The sequence below is a fragment of the Leuresthes tenuis genome, unplaced genomic scaffold (assembly GCF_036924035.1).
Source record: "Leuresthes tenuis unplaced genomic scaffold, fLeuTen1.0.hap1 SCAF_8, whole genome shotgun sequence".
Taxonomy (NCBI): domain Eukaryota; kingdom Metazoa; phylum Chordata; class Actinopteri; order Atheriniformes; family Atherinopsidae; genus Leuresthes; species Leuresthes tenuis.
The window spans coordinates 873,446-892,118 of record NW_027325362.1 but is presented as its reverse complement, the minus strand read 5'-3'; the positions used below and the strand labels follow the sequence as shown (position 1 = coordinate 892,118).

Below are 18,673 nucleotides of genomic sequence, written 5' to 3'. Positions count from 1 at the left end.
AGTAATGACCCTGATGGGATTTGAACACACAACCTTCTGATCTGGAGTCAGACGCATTAAGGGCAATGTTTACTGCATTAAGGGCAATGTTTACTGCATTAAAGAGCCAATGTTTACTGCATTAAGGGCCAGTATTTACTGCATTAAGGGCCAATGTTTACTGCATTAAGGGCCAATGTTTACTGCATTAAGGGCCAATATTTACTGCATTAAGGGCCAATGTTTACTGCATTAAGGGCAATGTTTACTGCATTAAAGGGCCAATGTTTACTGCATTAAGGGCCAATGTTTACTGCATTAAGGGCCAATATTTACTGCATTAAGGGCCAATATTTACTGCATTAAGGGCCAATGTTTACTGCATTAAGGGCAATGTTTACTGCATTAAGGGCCAATGTTTACTGCATTAAGGGCCAATGTTTACTGCATTAAGGGCCAATGTTCACTGCATTAAGGGCAATGTTTACTGCATTAAGGGCAATGTTTACTGCATTAAAGAGCCAATGTTTACTGCATTAAGGGCCAGTATTTACTGCATTAAGGGCCAATGTTTACTGCATTAAGGGCCAATGTTTACTGCATTAAGGGCCAATATTTACTGCATTAAGGGCAATGTTTACTGCATTAAGGGCAATGTTTACTGCATTAAAGGGCCAATATTTACTGCATTAAGGGCAATGTTTACTGCATTAAGGGCCAATATTTACTGCATTAAAGGGCCAATGTTTACTGCATTAAGGACCACCTTACAGTAATCTTATTAAAGTAATCAAATTACAGTAAGGAAGTGAGAGTTTTCAGGAGACCCAGCAGAGTTACTGGGTTGAAAACATGTCAGTGATGACTTAGAAATAACGACTGAAAAAAACTCAACAAGTCTTCCTGCACTTCTCGTACTAAATATCAGCCAATCAGAGTGAGAGTACAGACCGACCAATCAGAGCTCAGCTAAAGATTGGCCAATCAGAGTGAGAGTACAGACCGATTTCCATTTCCATCTTTAAAAAGTAGTGTGAAACACTTTTTATTTTTCCATTATGTTACTTCTTCATAAGGCAGAACTCCTGAAGATCAGCCAATCTGAGTGAGAGCACAGACCGATTTCCATTTCCATCTTTAAAAAGTAATCAGATTGCCGTAATTTTGTAAAAGTAATCAGATTAAAGTAATCTTATATAAGTAATCAGATTACAGCAATATTTTATAAAAGTAATCGGATGACAGTAATCTTTTCAAAAGTAATCAGATTACTGTAATTTTTTATAAAAGTAATCAGATTACAGTAATCTTTTCAAAAGTAATCAGATTACAGTAATATTTTTTAAAGTAATCAGATTACAGTAATTTTATTAAAAGTAATCAGATTACAGTAATATTTTCAAAAGTAATCAGATTACAGTAATTTTATTAAAAGTAATCAGATTACAGTAATATTTTTTAAAAGTAATCAGATTACCGTAATATTTTTAAAAAGTAATCAGATTACTGTAATGTGATCAATCTCACCTTTTTACTGTAATAAGTCTTTGAAACAGTGTGAAACACTTTTGATTTTTCCATTATGTTACTTCTTCGTAAGGCAGAAGTAACCTATAAAGGTGCAGTAATGACCCTGATGGGATTTGAACTCACAAACTTCTGATCTGGAGTCAGACGCGCTACCATTGCGCCACAGAGTCAGACCAAGTCGTTGGTGGACCTCTGGTGTGAAGTATGGGCCGGATGATGTGACCGCAGCTGACCCTGAAGCACTTAGCTTTCGGTCTCACTCCAGATGGGCCAGATGTGTTGCAGCACAGCGTTGGTGGTATAGTGGTGAGCATAGCTGCCTTCCAAGCAGTTGACCCGGGTTCGATTCCCGGCCAACGCAGCGGCCGTTTTCAGGAGACCCAGCAGAGTTACTGGGCTGGAAACATATCAGTGATGACTTAGAAATAATAACTACTGAAATAAGCTCAACAAGTCTTCCTGCATCTTGTACTAAATATCAGCCAATCAGAGTGAGAGTACAGACTGACCAATCAGAGCGCAGCTAAAGATCAGCCAATCTGAGTGAGAGCACAGACCGATTTCCATCTTTAAAAAGTAATCAGATTGCTGTAATTTTATAAAAGAATCAGATAAAAGTAATCAGATCACAGCAATATTTTATAAAAGTAATCAGATTACAGTAATCTTTTCAAAAGTAATCAGATTACTGTAATTTATAAAAGTAATCAGATTACAGTAATCTTTTGAAAAGTAATCAGATTACAGTAATCTTTTGAAAAGTAATCAGATTACAGTAATATTATTAAAAGTAATCAGATTACTGTAATATTTTCTAAAAGTAATCAGATTACAGTAATAATTTTAAAGTAATCAGATTACAGTAATATTTTTAAAAGTAATCAGATTACCGTAATATTTTTAAAAAGTAATCAGATTACCGTAATCTGATCAATCTCACCTTTTTACTGTAATAAGTCTTTGAAATAGTGTGAAACACTTTTGATTTTTCCATTATGTTACTTCTTCATAAGGCAGAATTAACCTATAAAGGTGCAGTAATGACCCTGATGTGATTTGAACACACAACCTTCTGATCTGGAGTCAGACGCATTAAGGGCAATGTTTACTGCATTAAGGGCAATGTTTACTGCATTAAAGAGCCAATGTTTACTGCATTAAAGAGCCAATGTTTACTGCATTAAGGGCCAGTATTTACTGCATTAAGGGCCAATGTTTACTGCATTAAGGGCCAATGTTTACTGCATTAAGGGCCAATATTTACTGCATTAAGGGCAATGTTTACTGCATTAAGGGCCAATATTTACTGCATTAAAGGGCCAATGTTTACTGCATTAAGGACCACCTTACAGTAATCTTATTAAAGTAATCAAATTACAGTAAGGAAGTGAGAGTTTTCAGGAGACCCAGCAGAGTTACTGGGTTGAAAACATGTCAGTGATGACTTAGAAATAACGACTGAAAAAAACTCAACAAGTCTTCCTGCACTTCTCGTACTAAATATCAGCCAATCAGAGTGAGAGTACAGACCGACCAATCAGAGCTCAGCTAAAGATTGGCCAATCAGAGTGAGAGTACAGACCGATTTCCATTTCCATCTTTAAAAAGTAGTGTGAAACACTTTTTATTTTTCCATTATGTTACTTCTTCATAAGGCAGAACTCCTGAAGATCAGCCAATCTGAGTGAGAGCACAGACCGATTTCCATTTCCATCTTTAAAAAGTAATCAGATTGCCGTAATTTTGTAAAAGTAATCAGATTAAAGTAATCTTATATAAGTAATCAGATTACAGCAATATTTTATAAAAGTAATCGGATGACAGTAATCTTTTCAAAAGTAATCAGATTACTGTAATTTTTATAAAAGTAATCAGATTACAGTAATCTTTTCAAAAGTAATCAGATTACAGTAATATTTTTTAAAGTAATCAGATTACAGTAATTTTATTAAAAGTAATCAGATTACAGTAATATTTTCAAAAGTAATCAGATTACAGTAATTTTATTAAAAGTAATCAGATTACTGTAATATTTTCAAAAAGTAATCAGATTACAGTAATAATTTTAAAGTAATCAGATTACAGTAATATTTTTAAAAGTAATCAGATTACCGTAATATTTTTAAAAAGTAATCAGATTACCGTAATCTGATCAATCTCACCTTTTTACTGTAATAAGTCTTTGAAATAGTGTGAAACACTTTTGATTTTTCCATTATGTTACTTCTTCATAAGGCAGAAGTAACCTATAAAGGTGCAGTAATGACCCTGATGTGATTTGAACACACAACCTTCTGATCTGGAGTCAGACGCATTAAGGGCAATGTTTACTGCATTAAGGGCAATGTTTACTGCATTAAAGAGCCAATGTTTACTGCATTAAGGGCCAGTATTTACTGCATTAAGGGCCAATGTTTACTGCATTAAGGGCCAATGTTTACTGCATTAAGGGCCAATATTTACTGCATTAAGGGCAATGTTTACTGCATTAAGGGCAATGTTTACTGCATTAAAGGGCCAATATTTACTGCATTAAGGGCAATGTTTACTGCATTAAGGGCCAATATTTACTGCATTAAAGGGCCAATGTTTACTGCATTAAGGACCACCTTACAGTAATCTTATTAAAGTAATCAAATTACAGTAAGGAAGTGAGAGTTTTCAGGAGACCCAGCAGAGTTACTGGGTTGAAAACATGTCAGTGATGACTTAGAAATAACGACTGAAAAAAACTCAACAAGTCTTCCTGCACTTCTCGTACTAAATATCAGCCAATCAGAGTGAGAGTACAGACCGACCAATCAGAGCTCAGCTAAAGATTGGCCAATCAGAGTGAGAGTACAGACCGATTTCCATTTCCATCTTTAAAAAGTAGTGTGAAACACTTTTTATTTTTCCATTATGTTACTTCTTCATAAGGCAGAACTCCTGAAGATCAGCCAATCTGAGTGAGAGCACAGACCGATTTCCATTTCCATCTTTAAAAAGTAATCAGATTGCCGTAATTTTGTAAAAGTAATCAGATTAAAGTAATCTTATATAAGTAATCAGATTACAGCAATATTTTATAAAAGTAATCGGATGACAGTAATCTTTTCAAAAGTAATCAGATTACTGTAATTTTTTTATAAAAGTAATCAGATTACAGTAATCTTTTCAAAAGTAATCAGATTACAGTAATATTTTTTAAAGTAATCAGATTACAGTAATTTTATTAAAAGTAATCAGATTACAGTAATATTTTCAAAAGTAATCAGATTACTGTAATTTATAAAAGTAATCAGATTACAGTAATCTTTTGAAAAGTAATCAGATTACAGTAATATTTTCAAAAGTAATCAGATTACAGTAATTTTATTAAAAGTAATCAGATTACTGTAATATTTTCTAAAAGTAATCAGATTACCGTAATCTGATCAATCTCACCTTTTTACTGTAATAAGTCTTTGAAATAGTGTGAAACACTTTTGATTTTTCCATTATGTTACTTCTTCATAAGGCAGAATTAACCTATAAAAGGTGCAGTAATGACCCTGATGTGATTTGAACACACAACCTTCTGATCTGGAGTCAGACGCATTAAGGGCAATGTTTACTGCATTAAGGGCAATGTTTACTGCATTAAAGAGCCAATGTTTACTGCATTAAAGAGCCAATGTTTACTGCATTAAGGGCCAGTATTTACTGCATTAAGGGCCAATGTTTACTGCATTAAGGGCCAATGTTTACTGCATTAAGGGCCAATATTTACTGCATTAAGGGCAATGTTTACTGCATTAAGGGCAATGTTTACTGCATTAAAGGGCCAATATTTACTGCATTAAGGGCAATGTTTACTGCATTAAGGGCCAATATTTACTGCATTAAAGGGCCAATGTTTACTGCATTAAGGACCACCTTACAGTAATCTTATTAAAGTAATCAAATTACAGTAAGGAAGTGAGAGTTTTCAGGAGACCCAGCAGAGTTACTGGGTTGAAAACATGTCAGTGATGACTTAGAAATAACGACTGAAAAAAACTCAACAAGTCTTCCTGCACTTCTCGTACTAAATATCAGCCAATCAGAGTGAGAGTACAGACCGACCAATCAGAGCTCAGCTAAAGATTGGCCAATCAGAGTGAGAGTACAGACCGATTTCCATTTCCATCTTTAAAAAGTAGTGTGAAACACTTTTTATTTTTCCATTATGTTACTTCTTCATAAGGCAGAACTCCTGAAGATCAGCCAATCTGAGTGAGAGCACAGACCGATTTCCATTTCCATCTTTAAAAAGTAATCAGATTGCCGTAATTTTGTAAAAGTAATCAGATTAAAGTAATCTTATATAAGTAATCAGATTACAGCAATATTTTATTAAAGTAATCGGATGACAGTAATCTTTTCAAAAGTAATCAGATTACTGTAATTTTTTATAAAAGTAATCAGATTACAGTAATCTTTTCAAAAGTAATCAGATTACAGTAATATTTTTAAAAGTAATCAGATTACAGTAATTTTATTAAAAGTAATCAGATTACAGTAATATTTTCAAAAGTAATCAGATTACAGTAATTTTATTAAAAGTAATCAGATTACAGTAATATTTTCAAAAGTAATCAGATTACAGTAATTTTATTAAAAGTAATCAGACTACAGTAATATTTTTTAAAGTAATCAGATTACCGTAATATTTTTAAAAAGTAATCAGATTACTGTAATGTGATCAATCTCACCTTTTTACTGTAATAAGTCTTTGAAACAGTGTGAAACACTTTTGATTTTTCCATTATGTTACTTCTTCATAAGGCAGAAGTAACCTATAAAGGTGCAGTAATGACCCTGATGGGATTTGAACTCACAACCTTCTGATCTGGAGTCAGACGCGCTACCATTGCGCCACAGAGTCAGACCAAGTCGTTGGTGGACCTCTGGTGTGAAGTATGGGCCGGATGATGTGACCGCAGCTGACCCTGAAGCACTTAGCTTTCGGTCTCACTCCAGATGGGCCAGATGTGTTGCAGCACAGCGTTGGTGGTATAGTGGTGAGCATAGCTGCCTTCCAAGCAGTTGACCCGGGTTCGATTCCCGGCCAACGCAGCGGCCGTTTTCAGGAGACCCAGCAGAGTTACTGGGCTGGAAACATATCAGTGATGACTTAGAAATAATAACTACTGAAATAAGCTCAACAAGTCTTCCTGCATCTTGTACTAAATATCAGCCAATCAGAGTGAGAGTACAGACTGACCAATCAGAGCGCAGCTAAAGATCAGCCAATCTGAGTGAGAGCACAGACCGATTTCCATCTTTAAAAAGTAATCAGATTGCCGTAATTTTATAAAAGAATCAGATAAAAGTAATCAGATCACAGCAATATTTTATAAAAGTAATCAGATTACAGTAATCTTTTCAAAAGTAATCAGATTACTGTAATTTATAAAAGTAATCAGATTACAGTAATATTTTCAAAAGTAATCAGATTACAGTAATATCTTCAAAAGTAATCAGATTACAGTAATTTTATTAAAAGTAATCAGATTACTGTAATATTTTCTAAAAGTAATCAGATTACAGTAATAATTTTAAAGTAATCAGATTACAGTAATATTTTAAAAAGTAATCAGATTACCGTTATATTTTTAAAAAGTAATCAGATTACCGTAATCTGATCAATCTCACCTTTTTACTGTAATAAGTCTTTGAAATAGTGTGAAACACTTTTGATTTTTCCATTATGTCACTTCTTCATAAGGCAGAAGTAACCTATAAAGGTGCAGTAATGACCCTGATGGGATTTGAACTCACAAACTTCTGATCTGGAGTCAGACGCATTAAGGGCAATGTTTACTGCATTAAGGGCAATGTTTACTGCATTAAAGAGCCAATGTTTACTGCATTAAGGGCCAGTATTTACTGCATTAAGGGCCAATGTTTACTGCATTAAGGGCCAATGTTTACTGCATTAAGGGCCAATATTTACTGCATTAAGGGCAATGTTTACTGCATTAAGGGCAATGTTTACTGCATTAAAGGGCCAATATTTACTGCATTAAGGGCAATGTTTACTGCATTAAGGGCCAATATTTACTGCATTAAAGGGCCAATGTTTACTGCATTAAGGACCACCTTACAGTAATCTTATTAAAGTAATCAAATTACAGTAAGGAAGTGAGAGTTTTCAGGAGACCCAGCAGAGTTACTGGGTTGAAAACATGTCAGTGATGACTTAGAAATAACGACTGAAAAAAACTCAACAAGTCTTCCTGCACTTCTCGTACTAAATATCAGCCAATCAGAGTGAGAGTACAGACCGACCAATCAGAGCTCAGCTAAAGATTGGCCAATCAGAGTGAGAGTACAGACCGATTTCCATTTCCATCTTTAAAAAGTAGTGTGAAACACTTTTTATTTTTCCATTATGTTACTTCTTCATAAGGCAGAACTCCTGAAGATCAGCCAATCAAAGTGAGAGCACAGACCGATTTCCATTTCCATCTTTAAAAAGTAATCAGATTGCCGTAATTTTGTAAAAGTAATCAGATTAAAGTAATCTTATATAAGTAATCAGATTACAGCAATATTTTATAAAAGTAATCGGATTACAGTCATCTTTTCAAAAGTAATCAGATTACTGTAAATTTTTATAAAAGTAATCAGATTACAGTAATCTTTTCAAAAGTAATCAGATTACAGTAATATTTCTAAAAGTAATCAGATTACAGTAATTTTATTAAAAGTAATCAGATTACAGTAATATTTTCAAAAGTAATCAGATTACAGTAATTTTATTAAAAGTAATCAGATTACAGTAATATTTTTTAAAGTAATCAGATTACCGTAATATTTTAAAAAAGTAATCAGATTACTGTAATGTGATCAATCTCACCTTTTTACTGTAATAAGTCTTTGAAACAGTGTGAAACACTTTTGATTTTTCCATTATGTTACTTCTTCATAAGGCAGAAGTAACCTATAAAGGTGCAGTAATGACCCTGATGGGATTTGAACTCACAACCTTCTGATCTGGAGTCAGACGCGCTACCATTGCGCCACAGAGTCAGACCAAGTCGTTGGTGGACCTCTGGTGTGAAGTATGGGCCGGATGATGTGACCGCAGCTGACCCTGAAGCACTTAGCTTTCGGTCTCACTCCAGATGGGCCAGATGTGTTGCAGCACAGCGTTGGTGGTATAGTGGTGAGCATAGCTGCCTTCCAAGCAGTTGACCCGGGTTCGATTCCCGGCCAACGCAGCGGCCGTTTTCAGGAGACCCAGCAGAGTTACTGGGCTGGAAACATATCAGTGATGACTTAGAAATAATAACTACTGAAATAAGCTCAACAAGTCTTCCTGCATCTTGTACTAAATATCAGCCAATCAGAGTGAGAGTACAGACTGACCAATCAGAGCGCAGCTAAAGATCAGCCAATCTGAGTGATAGCACAGACCGATTTCCATCTTTAAAAAGTAATCAGATTGCCGTAATTTTATAAAAGAATCAGATAAAAGTAATCAGATCACAGCAATATTTTATAAAAGTAATCAGATTACAGTAATCTTTTCAAAAGTAATCAGATTACTGTAATTTTTTTATAAAAGTAATCAGATTACAGTAATCTTTTCAAAAGTAATCAGATTACAGTAATATCTTCAAAAGTAATCAGATTACAGTAATTTTATTAAAAGTAATCAGATTACAGTAATATTTTCAAAAGTAATCAGATTACAGTAATTTTATTAAAAGTAATCAGATTACAGTAATATTTTTAAAAGTAATCAGATTACAGTAATATTTTCAAAAGTAATCAGATTACAGTAATTTTATTAAAAGTAATCAGATTACAGTAATATTTTTTAAAGGTAATCAGATTACCGTAATATTTTTAAAAAGTAATCAGATTACTGTAATGTGATCAATCTCACCTTTTTACTGTAATAAGTCTTTGAAACAGTGTGAAACACTTTTGATTTTTCCATTATGTTACTTCTTCGTAAGGCAGAAGTAACCTATAAAGGTGCAGTAATGACCCTGATGGGATTTGAACTCACAACCTTCTGATCTGGAGTCAGACGCGCTACCATTGCGCCACAGAGTCAGACCAAGTCGTTGGTGGACCTCTGGTGTGAAGTATGGGCCGGATGATGTGACCGCAGCTGACCCTGAAGCACTTAGCTTTCGGTCTCACTCCAGATGGGCCAGATGTGTTGCAGCACAGCGTTGGTGGTATAGTGGTGAGCATAGCTGCCTTCCAAGCAGTTGACCCGGGTTCGATTCCCGGCCAACGCAGCGGCCGTTTTCAGGAGACCCAGCAGAGTTACTGGGCTGGAAACATATCAGTGATGACTTAGAAATAATAACTACTGAAATAAGCTCAACAAGTCTTCCTGCATCTTGTACTAAATATCAGCCAATCAGAGTGAGAGTACAGACTGACCAATCAGAGCGCAGCTAAAGATCAGCCAATCTGAGTGAGAGCACAGACCGATTTCCATCTTTAAAAAGTAATCAGATTGCCGTAATTTTATAAAAGAATCAGATAAAAGTAATCAGATCACAGCAATATTTTATAAAAGTAATCAGATTACAGTAATCTTTTCAAAAGTAATCAGATTACTGTAATTTATAAAAGTAATCAGATTACTGTAATATTTTCTAAAAGTAATCAGATTACAGTAATAATTTTAAAGTAATCAGATTACAGTAATATTTTAAAAAGTAATCAGATTACCGTAATATTTTTAAAAAGTAATCAGATTACCGTAATCTGATCAATCTCACCTTTTTACTGTAATAAGTCTTTGAAATAGTGTGAAACACTTTTGATTTTTCCATTATGTTACTTCTTCATAAGGCAGAATTAACCTATAAAGGTGCAGTAATGACCCTGATGTGATTTGAACACACAACCTTCTGATCTGGAGTCAGACGCATTAAGGGCAATGTTTACTGCATTAAGGGCCAGTATTTACTGCATTAAGGGCCAATGTTTACTGCATTAAGGGCCAATGTTTACTGCATTAAGGGCCAATATTTACTGCATTAAGGGCAATGTTTACTGCATTAAGGGCAATGTTTACTGCATTAAAGGGCCAATATTTACTGCATTAAGGGCAATGTTTACTGCATTAAGGGCCAATATTTACTGCATTAAAGGGCCAATGTTTACTGCATTAAGGACCACCTTACAGTAATCTTATTAAAGTAATCAAATTACAGTAAGGAAGTGAGAGTTTTCAGGAGACCCAGCAGAGTTACTGGGTTGAAAACATGTCAGTGATGACTTAGAAATAACGACTGAAAAAAACTCAACAAGTCTTCCTGCACTTCTCGTACTAAATATCAGCCAATCAGAGTGAGAGTACAGACCGACCAATCAGAGCTCAGCTAAAGATTGGCCAATCAGAGTGAGAGTACAGACCGATTTCCATTTCCATCTTTAAAAAGTAGTGTGAAACACTTTTTATTTTTCCATTATGTTACTTCTTCATAAGGCAGAACTCCTGAAGATCAGCCAATCAAAGTGAGAGCACAGACCGATTTCCATTTCCATCTTTAAAAAGTAAAAGTAATCAGATTACAGTAATCTTTTCAAAAGTAATCAGATTACAGTAATATTTTTTAAAGTAATCAGATTACAGTAATTTTATTAAAAGTAATCAGATTACAGTAATATTTTCAAAAGTAATCAGATTACAGTAATTTTATTAAAAGTAATCAGATTACAGTAATATTTTTTAAAGTAATCAGATTACCGTAATATTTTCAAAAGTAATCAGATTACAGTAATTTTCAAAAGTAATCAGATTACTGTAATATTTTCTTAAAGTAATCAGATTACAGTAATAATTTTAAAGTAATCAGATTACAGTAATATTTTAAAAAGTAATCAGATTACCGTAATATTTTTAAAAAGTAATCAGATTACCGTAATGTGATCAATCTCACCTTTTTACTGTAATAAGTCTTTGAAACAGTGTGAAACACTTTTGATTTTTCCATTATGTTACTTCTTCATAAGGCAGAAGTAACCTATAAAGGTGCAGTAATGACCCTGATGGGATTTGAACACACAACCTTCTGATCTGGAGTCAGACGCATTAAGGGCAATGTTTACTGCATTAAGGGCAATGTTTACTGCATTAAAGAGCCAATGTTTACTGCATTAAGGGCCAGTATTTACTGCATTAAGGGCCAATGTTTACTGCATTAAGGGCCAATGTTTACTGCATTAAGGGCCAATATTTACTGCATTAAGGGCCAATGTTTACTGCATTAAGGGCAATGTTTACTGCATTAAAGGGCCAATGTTTACTGCATTAAGGGCCAATGTTTACTGCATTAAGGGCCAATATTTACTGCATTAAGGGCCAATATTTACTGCATTAAGGGCCAATGTTTACTGCATTAAGGGCAATGTTTACTGCATTAAGGGCCAATGTTTACTGCATTAAGGGCCAATGTTTACTGCATTAAGGGCCAATGTTCACTGCATTAAGGGCAATGTTTACTGCATTAAGGGCAATGTTTACTGCATTAAAGAGCCAATGTTTACTGCATTAAGGGCCAGTATTTACTGCATTAAGGGCCAATGTTTACTGCATTAAGGGCCAATGTTTACTGCATTAAGGGCCAATATTTACTGCATTAAGGGCAATGTTTACTGCATTAAGGGCAATGTTTACTGCATTAAAGGGCCAATATTTACTGCATTAAGGGCAATGTTTACTGCATTAAGGGCCAATATTTACTGCATTAAAGGGCCAATGTTTACTGCATTAAGGACCACCTTACAGTAATCTTATTAAAGTAATCAAATTACAGTAAGGAAGTGAGAGTTTTCAGGAGACCCAGCAGAGTTACTGGGTTGAAAACATGTCAGTGATGACTTAGAAATAACGACTGAAAAAAACTCAACAAGTCTTCCTGCACTTCTCGTACTAAATATCAGCCAATCAGAGTGAGAGTACAGACCGACCAATCAGAGCTCAGCTAAAGATTGGCCAATCAGAGTGAGAGTACAGACCGATTTCCATTTCCATCTTTAAAAAGTAGTGTGAAACACTTTTTATTTTTCCATTATGTTACTTCTTCATAAGGCAGAACTCCTGAAGATCAGCCAATCTGAGTGAGAGCACAGACCGATTTCCATTTCCATCTTTAAAAAGTAATCAGATTGCCGTAATTTTGTAAAAGTAATCAGATTAAAGTAATCTTATATAAGTAATCAGATTACAGCAATATTTTATAAAAGTAATCGGATGACAGTAATCTTTTCAAAAGTAATCAGATTACTGTAATTTTTTATAAAAGTAATCAGATTACAGTAATCTTTTCAAAAGTAATCAGATTACAGTAATATTTTTTAAAGTAATCAGATTACAGTAATTTTATTAAAAGTAATCAGATTACAGTAATATTTTCAAAAGTAATCAGATTACAGTAATTTTATTAAAAGTAATCAGATTACAGTAATATTTTTTAAAAGTAATCAGATTACCGTAATATTTTTAAAAAGTAATCAGATTACTGTAATGTGATCAATCTCACCTTTTTACTGTAATAAGTCTTTGAAACAGTGTGAAACACTTTTGATTTTTCCATTATGTTACTTCTTCGTAAGGCAGAAGTAACCTATAAAGGTGCAGTAATGACCCTGATGGGATTTGAACTCACAAACTTCTGATCTGGAGTCAGACGCGCTACCATTGCGCCACAGAGTCAGACCAAGTCGTTGGTGGACCTCTGGTGTGAAGTATGGGCCGGATGATGTGACCGCAGCTGACCCTGAAGCACTTAGCTTTCGGTCTCACTCCAGATGGGCCAGATGTGTTGCAGCACAGCGTTGGTGGTATAGTGGTGAGCATAGCTGCCTTCCAAGCAGTTGACCCGGGTTCGATTCCCGGCCAACGCAGCGGCCGTTTTCAGGAGACCCAGCAGAGTTACTGGGCTGGAAACATATCAGTGATGACTTAGAAATAATAACTACTGAAATAAGCTCAACAAGTCTTCCTGCATCTTGTACTAAATATCAGCCAATCAGAGTGAGAGTACAGACTGACCAATCAGAGCGCAGCTAAAGATCAGCCAATCTGAGTGAGAGCACAGACCGATTTCCATCTTTAAAAAGTAATCAGATTGCTGTAATTTTATAAAAGAATCAGATAAAAGTAATCAGATCACAGCAATATTTTATAAAAGTAATCAGATTACAGTAATCTTTTCAAAAGTAATCAGATTACTGTAATTTATAAAAGTAATCAGATTACAGTAATCTTTTGAAAAGTAATCAGATTACAGTAATCTTTTGAAAAGTAATCAGATTACAGTAATATTATTAAAAGTAATCAGATTACTGTAATATTTTCTAAAAGTAATCAGATTACAGTAATAATTTTAAAGTAATCAGATTACAGTAATATTTTTAAAAGTAATCAGATTACCGTAATATTTTCTAAAAGTAATCAGATTACCGTAATCTGATCAATCTCACCTTTTTACTGTAATAAGTCTTTGAAATAGTGTGAAACACTTTTGATTTTTCCATTATGTTACTTCTTCATAAGGCAGAATTAACCTATAAAGGTGCAGTAATGACCCTGATGTGATTTGAACACACAACCTTCTGATCTGGAGTCAGACGCATTAAGGGCAATGTTTACTGCATTAAGGGCAATGTTTACTGCATTAAAGAGCCAATGTTTACTGCATTAAAGAGCCAATGTTTACTGCATTAAGGGCCAGTATTTACTGCATTAAGGGCCAATGTTTACTGCATTAAGGGCCAATGTTTACTGCATTAAGGGCCAATATTTACTGCATTAAGGGCAATGTTTACTGCATTAAGGGCAATGTTTACTGCATTAAAGGGCCAATATTTACTGCATTAAGGGCAATGTTTACTGCATTAAGGGCCAATATTTACTGCATTAAAGGGCCAATGTTTACTGCATTAAGGACCACCTTACAGTAATCTTATTAAAGTAATCAAATTACAGTAAGGAAGTGAGAGTTTTCAGGAGACCCAGCAGAGTTACTGGGTTGAAAACATGTCAGTGATGACTTAGAAATAACGACTGAAAAAAACTCAACAAGTCTTCCTGCACTTCTCGTACTAAATATCAGCCAATCAGAGTGAGAGTACAGACCGACCAATCAGAGCTCAGCTAAAGATTGGCCAATCAGAGTGAGAGTACAGACCGATTTCCATTTCCATCTTTAAAAAGTAGTGTGAAACACTTTTTATTTTTCCATTATGTTACTTCTTCATAAGGCAGAACTCCTGAAGATCAGCCAATCTGAGTGAGAGCACAGACCGATTTCCATTTCCATCTTTAAAAAGTAATCAGATTGCCGTAATTTTGTAAAAGTAATCAGATTAAAGTAATCTTATATAAGTAATCAGATTACAGCAATATTTTATTAAAGTAATCGGATGACAGTAATCTTTTCAAAAGTAATCAGATTACTGTAATTTTTTATAAAAGTAATCAGATTACAGTAATCTTTTCAAAAGTAATCAGATTACAGTAATATTTTTAAAAGTAATCAGATTACAGTAATTTTATTAAAAGTAATCAGATTACAGTAATATTTTCAAAAGTAATCAGATTACAGTAATTTTATTAAAAGTAATCAGATTACAGTAATATTTTCAAAAGTAATCAGATTACAGTAATTTTATTAAAAGTAATCAGACTACAGTAATATTTTTTAAAGTAATCAGATTACCGTAATATTTTTAAAAAGTAATCAGATTACTGTAATGTGATCAATCTCACCTTTTTACTGTAATAAGTCTTTGAAACAGTGTGAAACACTTTTGATTTTTCCATTATGTTACTTCTTCATAAGGCAGAAGTAACCTATAAAGGTGCAGTAATGACCCTGATGGGATTTGAACTCACAACCTTCTGATCTGGAGTCAGACGCGCTACCATTGCGCCACAGAGTCAGACCAAGTCGTTGGTGGACCTCTGGTGTGAAGTATGGGCCGGATGATGTGACCGCAGCTGACCCTGAAGCACTTAGCTTTCGGTCTCACTCCAGATGGGCCAGATGTGTTGCAGCACAGCGTTGGTGGTATAGTGGTGAGCATAGCTGCCTTCCAAGCAGTTGACCCGGGTTCGATTCCCGGCCAACGCAGCGGCCGTTTTCAGGAGACCCAGCAGAGTTACTGGGCTGGAAACATATCAGTGATGACTTAGAAATAATAACTACTGAAATAAGCTCAACAAGTCTTCCTGCATCTTGTACTAAATATCAGCCAATCAGAGTGAGAGTACAGACTGACCAATCAGAGCGCAGCTAAAGATCAGCCAATCTGAGTGAGAGCACAGACCGATTTCCATCTTTAAAAAGTAATCAGATTGCCGTAATTTTATAAAAGAATCAGATAAAAGTAATCAGATCACAGCAATATTTTATAAAAGTAATCAGATTACAGTAATCTTTTCAAAAGTAATCAGATTACTGTAATTTATAAAAGTAATCAGATTACAGTAATATTTTCAAAAGTAATCAGATTACAGTAATATCTTCAAAAGTAATCAGATTACAGTAATTTTATTAAAAGTAATCAGATTACTGTAATATTTTCTAAAAGTAATCAGATTACAGTAATAATTTTAAAGTAATCAGATTACAGTAATATTTTAAAAAGTAATCAGATTACCGTTATATTTTTAAAAAGTAATCAGATTACCGTAATCTGATCAATCTCACCTTTTTACTGTAATAAGTCTTTGAAATAGTGTGAAACACTTTTGATTTTTCCATTATGTCACTTCTTCATAAGGCAGAAGTAACCTATAAAGGTGCAGTAATGACCCTGATGGGATTTGAACTCACAAACTTCTGATCTGGAGTCAGACGCATTAAGGGCAATGTTTACTGCATTAAGGGCAATGTTTACTGCATTAAAGAGCCAATGTTTACTGCATTAAGGGCCAGTATTTACTGCATTAAGGGCCAATGTTTACTGCATTAAGGGCCAATGTTTACTGCATTAAGGGCCAATATTTACTGCATTAAGGGCAATGTTTACTGCATTAAGGGCAATGTTTACTGCATTAAAGGGCCAATATTTACTGCATTAAGGGCAATGTTTACTGCATTAAGGGCCAATATTTACTGCATTAAAGGGCCAATGTTTACTGCATTAAGGACCACCTTACAGTAATCTTATTAAAGTAATCAAATTACAGTAAGGAAGTGAGAGTTTTCAGGAGACCCAGCAGAGTTACTGGGTTGAAAACATGTCAGTGATGACTTAGAAATAACGACTGAAAAAAACTCAACAAGTCTTCCTGCACTTCTCGTACTAAATATCAGCCAATCAGAGTGAGAGTACAGACCGACCAATCAGAGCTCAGCTAAAGATTGGCCAATCAGAGTGAGAGTACAGACCGATTTCCATTTCCATCTTTAAAAAGTAGTGTGAAACACTTTTTATTTTTCCATTATGTTACTTCTTCATAAGGCAGAACTCCTGAAGATCAGCCAATCAAAGTGAGAGCACAGACCGATTTCCATTTCCATCTTTAAAAAGTAATCAGATTGCCGTAATTTTGTAAAAGTAATCAGATTAAAGTAATCTTATATAAGTAATCAGATTACAGCAATATTTTATAAAAGTAATCGGATTACAGTCATCTTTTCAAAAGTAATCAGATTACTGTAAATTTTTATAAAAGTAATCAGATTACAGTAATCTTTTCAAAAGTAATCAGATTACAGTAATATTTCTAAAAGTAATCAGATTACAGTAATTTTATTAAAAGTAATCAGATTACAGTAATATTTTCAAAAGTAATCAGATTACAGTAATTTTATTAAAAGTAATCAGATTACAGTAATATTTTTTAAAGTAATCAGATTACCGTAATATTTTAAAAAAGTAATCAGATTACTGTAATGTGATCAATCTCACCTTTTTACTGTAATAAGTCTTTGAAACAGTGTGAAACACTTTTGATTTTTCCATTATGTTACTTCTTCATAAGGCAGAAGTAACCTATAAAGGTGCAGTAATGACCCTGATGGGATTTGAACTCACAACCTTCTGATCTGGAGTCAGACGCGCTACCATTGCGCCACAGAGTCAGACCAAGTCGTTGGTGGACCTCTGGTGTGAAGTATGGGCCGGATGATGTGACCGCAGCTGACCCTGAAGCACTTAGCTTTCGGTCTCACTCCAGATGGGCCAGATGTGTTGCAGCACAGCGTTGGTGGTATAGTGGTGAGCATAGCTGCCTTCCAAGCAGTTGACCCGGGTTCGATTCCCGGCCAACGCAGCGGCCGTTTTCAGGAGACCCAGCAGAGTTACTGGGCTGGAAACATATCAGTGATGACTTAGAAATAATAACTACTGAAATAAGCTCAACAAGTCTTCCTGCATCTTGTACTAAATATCAGCCAATCAGAGTGAGAGTACAGACTGACCAATCAGAGCGCAGCTAAAGATCAGCCAATCTGAGTGAGAGCACAGACCGATTTCCATCTTTAAAAAGTAATCAGATTGCCGTAATTTTATAAAAGAATCAGATAAAAGTAATCAGATCACAGCAATATTTTATAAAAGTAATCAGATTACAGTAATCTTTTCAAAAGTAATCAGATTACTGTAATTTTTTATAAAAGTAATCAGATTACAGTAATCTTTTCAAAAGTAATCAGATTACAGTAATATCTTCAAAAGTAATCAGATTACAGTAATTTTATTAAAAGTAATCAGATTACAGTAATATTTTCAAAAGTAATCAGATTACAGTAATTTTATTAAAAGTAATCAGATTACAGTAATATTTTTAAAAGTAATCAGATTACAGTAATATTTTCAAAAGTAATCAGATTACAGTAATTTTATTAAAAGTAATCAGATTACAGTAATATTTTTTAAAGGTAATCAGATTACCGTAATATTTTTAAAAAGTAATCAGATTACTGTAATGTGATCAATCTCACCTTTTTACTGTAATAAGTCTTTGAAACAGTGTGAAACACTTTTGATTTTTCCATTATGTTACTTCTTCGTAAGGCAGAAGTAACCTATAAAGGTGCAGTAATGACCCTGATGGGATTTGAACTCACAACCTTCTGATCTGGAGTCAGACGCGCTACCATTGCGCCACAGAGTCAGACCAAGTCGTTGGTGGACCTCTGGTGTGAAGTATGGGCCGGATGATGTG

The 18,673-nt window shown here is 34.4% G+C and overlaps 15 non-coding genes across 15 annotated transcripts; 7 read left to right on the top strand and 8 right to left on the bottom strand.

Moving 5' to 3' along the window:
- Nucleotides 1-1,607: 1,607 nt before the first annotated feature.
- On the bottom strand, nt 1,608-1,679 carry trnaw-cca (transfer RNA tryptophan (anticodon CCA)). Its single transcript has one exon. It is a non-coding gene; the product is annotated as a tRNA-Trp (tRNA).
- A 119-nt stretch (nt 1,680-1,798) lies between these two features.
- On the top strand, nt 1,799-1,870 carry trnag-ucc (transfer RNA glycine (anticodon UCC)). The gene has a single exon. It is a non-coding gene; the product is annotated as a tRNA-Gly (tRNA).
- Nucleotides 1,871-6,325: 4,455 nt separating this feature from the next.
- On the bottom strand, nt 6,326-6,397 carry trnaw-cca (transfer RNA tryptophan (anticodon CCA)). Its single transcript has one exon. It is a non-coding gene; the product is annotated as a tRNA-Trp (tRNA).
- Nucleotides 6,398-6,516: 119 nt separating this feature from the next.
- trnag-ucc (transfer RNA glycine (anticodon UCC)) lies at nt 6,517-6,588 on the top strand. The gene has a single exon. It is a non-coding gene; the product is annotated as a tRNA-Gly (tRNA).
- Nucleotides 6,589-8,475: 1,887 nt separating this feature from the next.
- On the bottom strand, nt 8,476-8,547 carry trnaw-cca (transfer RNA tryptophan (anticodon CCA)). The gene has a single exon. It is a non-coding gene; the product is annotated as a tRNA-Trp (tRNA).
- Nucleotides 8,548-8,666: 119 nt separating this feature from the next.
- Nucleotides 8,667-8,738, top strand: trnag-ucc (transfer RNA glycine (anticodon UCC)). Its single transcript has one exon. It is a non-coding gene; the product is annotated as a tRNA-Gly (tRNA).
- Nucleotides 8,739-9,510: 772 nt separating this feature from the next.
- On the bottom strand, nt 9,511-9,582 carry trnaw-cca (transfer RNA tryptophan (anticodon CCA)). Its single transcript has one exon. It is a non-coding gene; the product is annotated as a tRNA-Trp (tRNA).
- A 119-nt stretch (nt 9,583-9,701) lies between these two features.
- On the top strand, nt 9,702-9,773 carry trnag-ucc (transfer RNA glycine (anticodon UCC)). Its single transcript has one exon. It is a non-coding gene; the product is annotated as a tRNA-Gly (tRNA).
- Nucleotides 9,774-13,135: 3,362 nt separating this feature from the next.
- On the bottom strand, nt 13,136-13,207 carry trnaw-cca (transfer RNA tryptophan (anticodon CCA)). Its single transcript has one exon. It is a non-coding gene; the product is annotated as a tRNA-Trp (tRNA).
- Nucleotides 13,208-13,326: 119 nt separating this feature from the next.
- On the top strand, nt 13,327-13,398 carry trnag-ucc (transfer RNA glycine (anticodon UCC)). The gene has a single exon. It is a non-coding gene; the product is annotated as a tRNA-Gly (tRNA).
- Nucleotides 13,399-15,366: 1,968 nt separating this feature from the next.
- Nucleotides 15,367-15,438, bottom strand: trnaw-cca (transfer RNA tryptophan (anticodon CCA)). The gene has a single exon. It is a non-coding gene; the product is annotated as a tRNA-Trp (tRNA).
- A 119-nt stretch (nt 15,439-15,557) lies between these two features.
- On the top strand, nt 15,558-15,629 carry trnag-ucc (transfer RNA glycine (anticodon UCC)). The gene has a single exon. It is a non-coding gene; the product is annotated as a tRNA-Gly (tRNA).
- A 1,887-nt stretch (nt 15,630-17,516) lies between these two features.
- trnaw-cca (transfer RNA tryptophan (anticodon CCA)) lies at nt 17,517-17,588 on the bottom strand. Its single transcript has one exon. It is a non-coding gene; the product is annotated as a tRNA-Trp (tRNA).
- A 119-nt stretch (nt 17,589-17,707) lies between these two features.
- trnag-ucc (transfer RNA glycine (anticodon UCC)) lies at nt 17,708-17,779 on the top strand. The gene has a single exon. It is a non-coding gene; the product is annotated as a tRNA-Gly (tRNA).
- A 771-nt stretch (nt 17,780-18,550) lies between these two features.
- On the bottom strand, nt 18,551-18,622 carry trnaw-cca (transfer RNA tryptophan (anticodon CCA)). The gene has a single exon. It is a non-coding gene; the product is annotated as a tRNA-Trp (tRNA).
- Nucleotides 18,623-18,673: the final 51 nt, after the last annotated feature.